The sequence below is a fragment of the Vitis vinifera genome, chromosome 18 (assembly GCF_030704535.1).
Source record: "Vitis vinifera cultivar Pinot Noir 40024 chromosome 18, ASM3070453v1".
Taxonomy (NCBI): Eukaryota; Viridiplantae; Streptophyta; class Magnoliopsida; order Vitales; family Vitaceae; genus Vitis; species Vitis vinifera.
Window position 1 is genome coordinate 33,432,010 of NC_081822.1, and position 8,372 is coordinate 33,440,381.

Below are 8,372 nucleotides of genomic sequence, written 5' to 3' on the forward strand. Positions count from 1 at the left end.
AGTAGATCACATAAGGTTTGCCATCTTCTTTTTGTCCCAAAACAGCCCCAATAGCATAATCACTTGAGTCACACATCACTTCAAATGGCAACTCCCAATTTGGTGCTCTCACAATGGGCGCTGATGTCAAGAATTGCTTAAGAAGCTCAAAACTCCTTTGACATTTATCATCCCACTCAAACTTGGCATCCTTCACCAATAACTCACAAAGAGGTTTGGCAATCTTGGAAAAATCCTTTATAAACCTCCTATAGAACCCGACATGCCCAAGGAATTGCCTTATTCCTTTTACATTGGTGGGAGGTGGCAACTTCACAATTAGTTCCACCTTAGCTCTATCTACCTCTATACCCTTCTTTGAGATTACGTGCCCAAGAACAATACCTTGATTTACCATAAAATGGCACTTCTCCCAATTGAGTACGAGGTCTTTCTCTATGCATCTTTTCAAAACATCTTCAAGATGTGACAAACAATCCTCAAAAGAAGTCCCATACACAGTTATGTCATCCATGAAGACTTCCATGATTCATTCAACCATGTCACTGAAGATGCTAAGCATGCATCTTTGGAAGGTAGCAGGAGTGTTGCATAATCCAAAAGGCATCCGCCTATAAGCATAGGTGCCGAATGGACAAGTGAAGGTAGTCTTCTCCTGGTCCTCCACATCAATCTCTATTTGAAAATACCCAGAATACCCATCCAAGAAGCAATAAAAAGGATGCCCAGATACTCTCTCAAGGACTTGATCCATGAAAGGTAAAGGGAAGTGATCCTTTCTCGTTACTGCGTTCAGCTTCCTATAGTCAATGCACACCCTCCAACCAGTTGTGAGGCGTGTGGACACTTCATCTCCATTTTCCCCCTTGACTACGGTTATCCCGGACTTCTTTGGAACAACTTGGGTTGGACTCACCCAAGTGCTATCCGAAATGGGGTAAATGATGCCCGCTTGAAGAAGCTTCAACACTTCAGCCCTTACTACCTCTTGCATATGAGGATTCAATCTCCTCTGTGGCTGACGAGTTGGCTTAGCTTCCTCCTCCATATAAATATGGTGCGTGCAAATCAATGGGCTTATCCCCTTCAAATCAGAAATTTGCCATCCGATGGCCTTCTTATGCTTTCTAAGGATTCTCAGAAGATTGTCCTCTTGTGAAACGGTTAAAGAAGAAGAAATTACCACCGGGGCTTTATTGCCTTCCTCCAAGTAAGCATACTTCAACTCGGCAGGAAGGGTCTTCAATTCAAGCTTAAAGATTGCATCCTTAGCTTCTTTCATCTCTTCCTCATCCTTGAACAAAGGGAGGATCACTGGCTTTTGTCTCCAGTTTGACATAATGGCATTCATTCCCATGGGTTCAGCTAACCCATCATCAAGATCTTCATGGCTTTCATCTGAATTCTCTTCAAACTGATCAAGGATACTCTGATTACAATGCTCCTCCACCAGGGTATCTATCATACACACTTCTTCCGGGCCCTCATCTTCTTCAGGATGGATGTGCTTTTGACATAGATGGAAGATGTTGAGTTCCAATGTCATATTCCCAAAAGTGAGTTGCATGACCCCATTCCTACAATTGATGATTGCATTGGATGTTGCAAGGAATGGTCTTCCAAGGATGATTGGAACATAGTTGATCCCTTTGACAATGGGATCCGTATCAAGCACCACAAAATCTACTGGATAGTAGAATTTGTCAACTTGAACCAATACATCCTTTATTACCCCCCTGGGGATTTTCACTGATCGGTCAGCTAAGGATAGGGTGATCGATGTTGGCTTGAGTTCTCCCAACCCCAGCTCCTTGTATACAGAGTATGGAAGCAAGTTAACACTTGCCCCCAAATCAAGCAATGCCTTCTCCACTTGGGTTCCTCCAATATTGACTGAGATTGTAGGACACCCAGGATCTTTGTATTTGATTGGAGACTTGCATTGGATTATAGCACTCACTTGCTCAGTTAGGAAGGCTTGCTTTGTAACATTGAGTCCTCTTTTCACAGTGCACAAGTCCTTCAAAAACTTTGCATATGTGGGTACTTGCTTGATCATATCAAGTAAAGGAATATTCACCTTCACTTGTCTTAGCACATCAAGAATCTCAGAAGCATTCTTGATCGGTTTCTTCCCACGCAAGGCTTGAGGAAATGGAGGAGGCATGTGCTTCTTCATCATGCCTTCCTTTAAAAGAATTTGAGGTTCCTCATCCATGCTAGGAATGATGCTTTCTTTCATCTGAACTTCCTTTCCCTTTTGTTCATTCTTCTTTTCTTCATTTCTATCAGCCTTGTCTTCTTTGGCTTTCCTCTGATCATGCTCCGGCTGATGCACTTCCTTACCACTTCTCAAAGTGATAATAGCTTGCACGTCTCTCACCTTTGAAGAATCCTCGTCTTTGGATTCCACTTCATGTATCCCCTTAGGATTTTGGTGAGGCTGAGAGGGAAACTTCCCTTTCTCATTGACAGTGTTCAAATTTGTGAGCCTTGAGATGGAATATTGGATGTTATCAATTTTCTGAGACAACTCATTATGCATCCCATCTATCTTCTTGTTCAATGTACTCTCTACGTTGTCAATCTTTTGATTTAGTTGAGAGTTGATGGATTTTTGCTCACTCACAAAGTCACCCATAACCTTGCTAAGGCTTATGAGTGCTTGCTCAACTGAGGATTGACCTTGACTCTGTTGGCTTGATTGGGCTGGTGACTGATATGAGTTTGGCCTTGGCTTCCATGCAAAGTTTGGGTGATTCCTCCAGTTAGAGTTGTACGTGTTGCCATAGGGAGCATTTGAATTTGGCTTCCATTGGCCAATCAGGTTAGCTTGTTCCCCAAACATTTCTCTTGCTGCCGGAATGGTGGGACATTCTTCCACCATATGTTCAAATGACTGACATATGGAGCAAGGATTGGCTGGTTGTTGAGGTTCTGAAATAGCTTGGACTTCGTGAACTTTTCTCAACTCCATTTCCTCTATTTTTCTAGCCATGGCAGCTACCTTGGCTTTCATCTCCATGTCTTCACTCAGACTGTACATCTCGGTGGAACCTCCATCATTTGATAACCCGACTCTTGACATTTGCTGAACTGGCCTCTTCCCCATTTCTCTGTTAGTGGGCTCATCCCATCCACGGGAAACCTCTGAGACATAACTTAGGAAATCCATAGCCTCCTCAGGGTTCTTGCTCATGAAATCGCCCCCACACATTGTCTCCAATATCTGCTTCATTGAAGATGACATGCCATCATAAAAATAGCTCACCAAAAGCCATGTATCAAAGCCGTGGTGAGGACATGCATTGATGGCCTCCATATACCTCTCCCAGCATTCATAAAATTTTTCATTCTCACGTGCTGAGAAGTTGGAGATTTGTCTCTTCAATCCATTTGTTCTGTGAGTAGGGAAAAACTTCTTCAAAAAATCAGCTTGAAGTTCTGTCCATGTTCTTATGCTTCTCGGCCTCAAGGAATTGAGCCATATCTTGGCCTTGTCCTTTAATGTGAATGGAAAGAGCTTCAACCTCATAAGCTCAATAGCTGTTCCTCCTTCTTGAAAAGTATTGCACACATCTTCGAACTCCTTTATGTGCGCATATGGATTTTCACTTTCCATCCCATGGAAAGTAGGAAGCAGAGGCACGATGTGTGGCCTGATAATCAATTGCTCTGTAGGAGGAATGATGCAAGATGGTGCACTCATCCTCGGAGGGTGCATCCTGTCCCTCATGGACCTATACAAGTTCGGATCATTCCCCTGCCCGTGTTGTGAATGTTGATCCTCTGGCTGATTCTCCATGACTTCCAAAATAATTTCTAATTCAGTAGCTCGTGGAGTCTCTATCCACACTAACCTTCCCTCTTGGTCTCTAATCCAATAGGGCATGCACGGATTCAGCTGGAACAAAACAAATAAACAAAACAAAGAAAAAGAAGAAAAAAACAGAGCATGCGGAAGGAAAAACAGAGTATGAAAAATAAACTAAAAATGAAAGTTAAAAGCTAAAAGAAACTTATCTAAACTAAGTTAAAAATGTTCTAAAACTAAAATAAAAAGTTAGTAAATGAAAAATGAGATAGAATTCACCTTACTCATGAGAAGTCTCACAAGTTACCTCCGGCTGATTTATTCACAGTGAAGTAGCACCCTCCCCGGCAGCGGCGCCATTTGATAACCCGACTCTTGGTAGCTTGGCATGTAAGGGTATCAACAAAATTTATACCTAAGGTCCTTACACTAAAGTAGCAAAGCTACTATAGCATAGTGGCTCTAGGATCGAACACTGGGAAGGGTTTTTACTTTAACTGGTGAAGTTCGGAGGATGGAGTGAACTTTTCTTAATAAAAAGTAGGTTAAGATGAAAACATAAAAAGATGAAGGTGTTGTAAACTAAACTAACATGAAAATAGGTTAAAAGATGGAAAAAGAAGTTTCTCAAAGCTTTGGATAGCCATGCTTAACTCACTGTGTAAAAATGGAGATTTTGGGACTTTTCACCTCGAGTTGGGGAAGCAACTAAGGTGATGCTTACTTCCCGAACCGGTATGAGTTTAACAACTGAGTTTTAGTCCTTGAAAACTTACAAAAAGGGTAGCTGAACCTCATAAATGCCCTTTTAATGATATAGGTCATCTCCTCGACTTGCAATACAATGGCTCGTAGGAGATAACTAATGAACGTCAGTGGATCTAACAATAAGAATCCACTGAGACCAAAAGGTTATCAAGTATTGGCCATTCAAAGCAAGTCAGAGGGATTAAAAGCTTTACTTTGAATGAAAACATTTATGACGCTCAGCTACTTACATTCATGGCTTGGAAATCTCCATCCTAACACGGGAGCTTCACATGGCATCCATTACTTCAAGAAACTAAAAGGTTTTAGCCTCTCATCCTTGGGGATTTCATCCTCCAAGGATGTTTGGCTACTAAGAAAATGAGAAAGAAAAGAGAAAAGAAACGTATGAACAAAAGTGATCTTATAACTTATAAAGTTACAGGTTACAAGATTAGATGATGATTGTCTGAGGCTCTTCACCTCTATTTAAAGACAATAACAAGCTAAATTACAAGAGCTATTACAAAAGCAACCTATTCATTGGTTGATTACAAGGGTAAAATAGGTATTTACAAAGCTAAAAATCAAGCAAAATATCTTGGAGAACCGGTAGTGGAATAACATCAACAACGTCTCAAAACAGGAGATTCAAAGGAATTTCGCAATGTGCCTAAATCTACCTTGCGAAATTTTCGCAAGGTGTTTCTTCATTCTGTTTTCTTCACTCTGTTTTCCTCTTCTCCATTGCTTGTGCTCGTGTTTCCACTTGAAATTCAAGCCTGTAATCGTCCAAAATCCTTGCTTAACTCGCCCAAATAGCTCCTCCATCAATTGGCATGCTTGAATCGATTCATAAGCTGATAAAAACATGTCAACTTGCCACAAAAAGGTTAAAACCAATCACTAAGGACCTTAATGAATTAATTGGGTTAAATGAATATGATTACTACTCAAAGGTGCTTAAAACCATTATAATTAGGTCTACAAAAAAGCACTTTTTGGTAGTAATCAGGTAAAAAATCACGCCTATTGTTATCGACATGTGAAAGAGAACTTTTCAAGCTTCTTCAACAGGCAAAACATTAGGGGAAAGAAAGGGAAAGAAGATGCTTTGTTGCTTTTAGACAACATTGCATATGCTCGGTTGGATATAGACTACAATGAGGCGTTTGAAAAACTTGTGTGTTTTAATGGCGACCTAGCAAGGTGGGTTGTGGAGAATAGTCTGGAGCATTGGGCGATGTCAAAGTTCCTTAAAAAACGTTGGGATAAAATGACAACTAATATTGCAGAGTCCTTTAATGCGTGGTTAAGAGAGGAACGCCACCAAACAATTTATACGTTGCTGATGATGCACATGGATAAGCTTGTAGCCATGTTGGACACCCATATGCGTGGTACAGATAAGTGGAAGAGCGTGGTTGGACCCAAAACAGAGGAAAACCTAATGTCAAATATCACGAGATCTGCTCCGATTACTGTGATGCCTTATTTGGGTGGGACGTTCAAGGTTTTTACTAGAGAAGTTTATTTGGTTGTGGATATGCAGCAACATAAGTGTACATGTCTAACATGGCAAATGTCCGGTTGCCATGTCCACATGTATGTGCTGTGATCCGTACATTGAGACACGATGTGTATGACTATATCGACCCATGTTTTAAAGTCTCCACCCAACAGTTGATTTACTCGGGTCAGTTTCAACCATTACCAACACACAACATGCCTAAAGTTTGTGAGGTTGGGACTTTGCAAGATGGGCAAGGCAACGTATTTCCTAGTCTCCAACCCCCGCAAGTGAGACGTCCTCCAGGAAGACCCCGACAAAGGCGTATTGAGTCACAATTTAGCCATAAGAGAGCTATTCATTGCTCTCGATGCAATGGCATAGGTCACAATCGGTCTAAATGTAATAATCCATTGCCGTGACATGTTCATTTCTTTGCTTGTAAGGTTTTCATTTTGTGTACGATCCCTCATTGTTCCATTATTTGCTTTATGGTCATAAGGTTGTTGCTTTTGGATGTTATGTATTGTCCTTATTATAGACACGATGCACTACCTTTTGATTTTATTTTTTATAAGACTACTTTTTAATTTTCATGATTTGGAGTTGCTTTCATTACTGATTTAATTTGAAATTGCACTTTCAATGTGGTATCCTTTAACTTGATGTATACTTTCACTTCCCTATTTTAAGTATGTCCTACTCACATCATTGGATGCGTGCATTTTTCTTATCACTTAGCTGAACTTTCATAGTATTGTACTATACTTGCTGTCTAGTTATTCAGTTGGTCAGTTTATCTGTGCATTACATTCTACTTTTCTATGCCCAATGATGCAGTTCTAATATTAACAATGGTTGGTAATGGCTTAGATGGTTCTGCTGCCAGTTCACTCCCACTCTCGGTATGGTTCATCATACTTGCTTATCTTTGTTGTTTTTTGCATTCTTCCGTTGCCAACATACTATTTGAGAGGTTTTCGCTTCTGTAGTACAGTGCCACAAGAACTTATAATCTATAGTCATGCAATTTTAATGTATTGTCAGAACATAAATCAGAATGCATGTTGGTCTCAAAATGGGTGAAATTTCATTTTATGATATTTTACATATTTGAATTGGTGTGAACAAATTACTCCCTTGTTTATATATAATCTGAAATCCTTTTATGAAATTTTCATTTTCAGATACCTTTTAAGTTAGTATATATATATATTATGCATGAAATTTAAGTGATTTCTTCATGTCCCTTATTATAGTTACCATGTATCAGTTATGTTGGAAAGTTCTCTAATATTGAAGTTTTAACAATTCAACGTTTATTTATTAAATACTATTATATCAGCTTTGTAAGTTGTCGGGTAATATTTGTGTTCAATTTGGTAATATAGAAAATGTGGTTCACTAACACCATATACAATTATGCTTTAGGGATCTAATGGTCTTCGTTATACAGCTGTGGGGATAGGCAAAAACCATGTCCTCTAGGATGAGGGAGGAGGGTAGAGGAAGGGATAAAGAGAGGTGTTCTGGTAGGAATGGTGATGGGGATGGGATTAACTCTTTAGCCACTTGAGTTATAGGTAACCCTTACCTCTGTAGCCACTTTAGCCAGGTCTCCAGGGTTAAATGATCACAATTATTTATGGGGACCTCAATGGTATTGAGACATTAGGCTTCTTTTTGCTTCACTTTCTAAGTGATTTAAATATGAAGGTGGAGAGCCATGCCTTGCCAATTTCTCAGTGCCTTGGACTCTGGACATACCTTATTTTCGGGTGGCAAATTCTGTATTATTTTTTGTCTCTAAGATTCAAACAATTGACTTAAGCAAGGTGCATAGCTCTCTAGACACTTCATATACCAGTATTTTGAACCAGTTACATAAATTCATTTACGGTGATTCACGCACTGACCAAGCAAACTGATGTGGCAAACTTGTACCCAATGTGGCTTTTGCCAGGAGCAGTACAGACATTTAAAATTGCTCATGTATATCTTCTTGCAGAATCCTTACAACAATGAAAATACTTCTATAAGTTAACAGAAAAAAAAAACATAAAGTCATAGCACATAACTTTTATTCTCCAACATAAAGTATGGTTTCCAAACTCCTCTTCATTCATTTAATTCTCCAACACTCATGGATTCATCTTATTTATTCTTGTTTTCAAGCGTAAACATACTCTTTGTTTACTATTCTACAAAAAAGTATGTAGTAGCATTTCATAGTGTATCATTACCTTATTTTAAATGCCCACTTCCTCTTTTCTGCAAATTTTAGATTATTATGGCCATTGA